This window comes from Pseudorasbora parva, chromosome 3 (assembly GCF_024679245.1).
Source record: "Pseudorasbora parva isolate DD20220531a chromosome 3, ASM2467924v1, whole genome shotgun sequence".
NCBI lineage: Eukaryota > Metazoa > Chordata > Actinopteri > Cypriniformes > Gobionidae > Pseudorasbora > Pseudorasbora parva.
This window is the reverse complement of record NC_090174.1, coordinates 21,749,791-21,753,738: the sequence shown is the minus strand read 5'-3', so window position 1 is coordinate 21,753,738 and position 3,948 is coordinate 21,749,791.

Genomic DNA, 3,948 nt, shown 5'->3' with positions numbered 1-3,948 from the left:
TGAGCGCTCTTCTTCTTCTTCTTCTTCTTCTTCTTCTTCTTCTTCTTCTTCTTCTTCTTCTTCTTCTTCTTCTTCTTCTTCTTCTTCTTCTTCTTCTTCTCTTTTTTTTTCTTCTTCTTCTTCTTCTTCTTCTTCTTCTTCTTCTTCTTCTTCTTCTTCTTCTTCTTCTTCTTCTCTTCTTCTTCTTCTTCTTCTTCTTCTTCTTCTTCTTCTTCTTCTTCTTCTCTTTTTCTTCTTCTTCTTCTTCTTCTTCTTCTTCTTCTTCTTCTTCTTCTTCTTCTTCTTCTTCTTCTTCTTCTTCTTCTTCTTCTTTTAACAGCTGTTGGCATCCAGCTTTTTGGCAAGGGGGTAATCTAGCACATGGAAAGCGTACCAGCCCTTGGGTGCGAGCATTGCTAACCAAGCCACCACCTGCTGTTAGCATCCCATTGACTCCTATTCATTTTTGCATTACTTTCACGGTGAATAACTTTACATGTAAGGCGTTTAAAGACTCCATTTGTCCATTGTTTATTTATTTAAAAAAAACACGACAATGTATAAAAGGCTCCATTACCTTGTATCTTACACTATCACCCCGTAAAAGCTGTTTTTGTAAAAATAGGCTAACGATTGCATTATAACCAATGCGACTCTATCGCGGAGCTCGCAGAGACATAAAGTCCGATAAAGTTAAGGGAGAAGAATTGGGAGAAGCCGATAGTGAGCCAAAAGCAACAGGACACAACATTTAAACAACGTTATTCAGATTTCACTTTCCACAACTACTAGAAGACGTCTACGTTGTCAAGCTCAGTTTGAGGCCATCAGGAAGTAAGTGCTTCTAACTGACTTCACTTTTCACCGTTGAAGTCTATGGGGTCGCTGTGTCCATTTCTTTTATTGTCTATGGCTTTTGGTGCATTACCGCCATCTTTTGCTCCGGAGTGTGAATCAAATTTCAGCTTTAAATTTAACTCTTGTAGCATACTCCTAACAAATTAACAGAGGTGGACAAAGTACACAACTTCATTGCTTGAGTAAAAGTTAAAGTTCTACTGGTCAAATATTCCTCCGTTACAAGTGAAAGTTGTGAAAACAGATTTTTACTTAAGTAAAAGTACAGAAGTATTTGTTTTCAAAAGTACTTAAGTATCAAAAGTAAATTCCGTCTTTTATGTCAATGCATTATTTTATTATTGTTGTAAATGCACATTATGCCATCATAGTTTAAGTCAGTGATGCTCCATCCGAGATACTAGCATACGACTAACTTAAACTCATTTAAATACTTGTATAAAAGTTACAAAGGCCTTTAAGGTTGAATGCACGGATCCAATACACTGATACATATCCGATATTCTCCCAACTGTTTACTCTTCTCTTTCTCACAGACTTTTACATTTTTTAACATTTTATGCGACATGAATCAAGTGTATGCCAAGTAAACTAATTTTTAATCATTTCAGAAAACCAAAACATACCTTCTAAATATGGCCATAAGTGCACACACTGTGCCGAGGTTCCATTTTGCGAAGAGGCTGTGCTTCCATTTTGCTATAAACTGATCAGTGTTCAAATTTTTTTTCGAAAACTTCACATGACCCTACAAGAATGATTCCATACTGAGCTTTTTACACTGTTAAAGACTTGGATTCCCATCCTAAACATAGACAAAGTTTCAAAAAATAATGTTGGACGTTTGATGGAGTATTTCTGTGTCAAAAATACTCCTTCCGGTTTCTCACAAGTTTCTGAGAGTTTTTTTCGAGTATGGCTCGGCTTGACGTTAATAGAGCGGAAGGTCCTTGTATGGGCCGTACGGGCTCTTCTCCCGGTAGGGTGTGCGCGCGCGCGTGACTAGAGCGAGAGAGGAAATGCACGCCCATAAACACTCCGCGCCGCGCTCCACTTTATTCCTATGGGTGACATCAAGCGACTTCAACGCTTCAGCACAGCATTCTGGGAAGGCAGCGCTGCATTTGAACCGATTTGAACGCAGAAATGACGGGAAGCTTCACAACATCGCTTCAGTCGCATCAGAAAGTGGATCTCCACCGTTCACTGCTGTCAGGACTTCAACAAATCATACCAAAGAAGTGTGTTTTTGACAGAGCGGTCCCAGCGATAAAGGTTTGGTCCTGCTTTGGAAGCAGCCGGTGAGTAAAACTGCTTCAAATGTCTGTGCTGTTAGCTATCGTCACGTGAGTAAACAGCAGTAAACGACACGATCGCGTGCTTCGTCATTCAAATGCGCTAACGGACTCCATTGTTGTTCTATGTATAACGTTACACTAGTCTGGCGTGCAAAACCGTTTTGCTTGCTACTGCTAAAGTTTAGTCGCATACAATAATCCATAAACCGAATCATGTCCTCATAAACTGTGAGTAAAGACACACAAATGTTGACAGGCCACTAAATACAGTACATACCACAGAGACGGACGTCCTGTGTTGCTTTCGGGACCTTGTGTTCCTGAAGGACCTTCCGCTCTATTAACGTCAAGCCGAGCCATACTCAAAAAAAAACTCTTCGAAACTTGTGAGAAACCGGAAGGAGTATTTTTAACACAAAAATAATCCATCAAACGTTCAACATTAGTCTATAAACTTTGTCTATGTTTAGGATGGGACTCCAAGTCTTTAACAGTGTAAAAAGCTCAGTATGCATGAAACAGCATTTCACCCCCCCTTTAAGTTTTTTCCCCATATTATACAGTTCATCTCTAGCTACTTTACTAATTTGTGTTTGCATCTCAACATTAGTTTTCATGAATTGCCACCTCATCGACTCTCTCATTTATTTTACCCATGCACGTGCGCTGACAATCACAACAAATGGCATCCTTGTTTTATAATCATAGTTACAGACTAAATAACTTCAAATAATATATCTGGACGACATTTGGACAGAAATGACCTTAAGCTTACCAGAGCTGATGAAGAGTCTGAACAAATTACAACTTTGTTTATTTTTATTTTTTTCCACCCATCTCAAAGCAATTAAAATTGCTACCATCTGTAATTAGACTCGATTATTTGAAGTCCTCTATTCATTTCTAGTCCCTTCTTTGGAATTATCACACCAAAACCTGTCACTCCTGTCTCTTGTTTCTTTATTCCATCAGTATAAATCTGCATAACATATTGGTAGCAAATTTTTTTTCATTATATGTATGCATCAACCAAATCAATATTTGATTTTAAGTCGCCATCGGATCACAGTACAAATATTTTAGCTTCAGTTTTTGAAGGTGAAATGTGATCAATCATGAAATAATTTAGTGAGATTTTCAAATGTTTTATTAAATAAACACAACATTATGCACTTTGGTTCAAATACTAAATGCATAGAAGGGCAAGTAAAAGAGGACAAACTTCTATGTACAGTTTATTAGTGATTATTTATATTACAGCTACATCTAGATATGTTTGTTAATAAAAGTGTATTTATGAAATAAATGAAACATAGCCTAGCCCTCAAAAATGTATGTAGGCAAAATGTATTAAATTAATATTTTCCTCTTTTTTTTGGCAAGTACAATGCCAAAACAAATGCAGGTAGTTTCATGATAATACAGAAAAATATAGTAGATGTATATATATTTTTTCAAGTGTTTTGCTTGATAAAATAGTAGTTATACCCCGGTTTCACCGGCAAGGCTTAAGCTAATGATCCCAGACTAAAATGCATGTTTCAGCTATTTTAACTAAAAGCAACTTAAAATATGTCAGTGCCATAATTCACATCAGTAATGTTTTTAGTTTTATTTTATTTATTTTTTCTAAGGCACATTTATTTTATTGAAATGCCTTAATTGAACTAATCCTGGCCCTGTCTTTGAAACCGGGCCATAAAATTAGAAGATTTAAACCACAGACCGTATAAAAAATAAAAATATTAAAAAAACATTTTAAACAATCAAAAGCTTAGATTTGGCCTCATCCACTCCAGCAGATGGCAGTAGA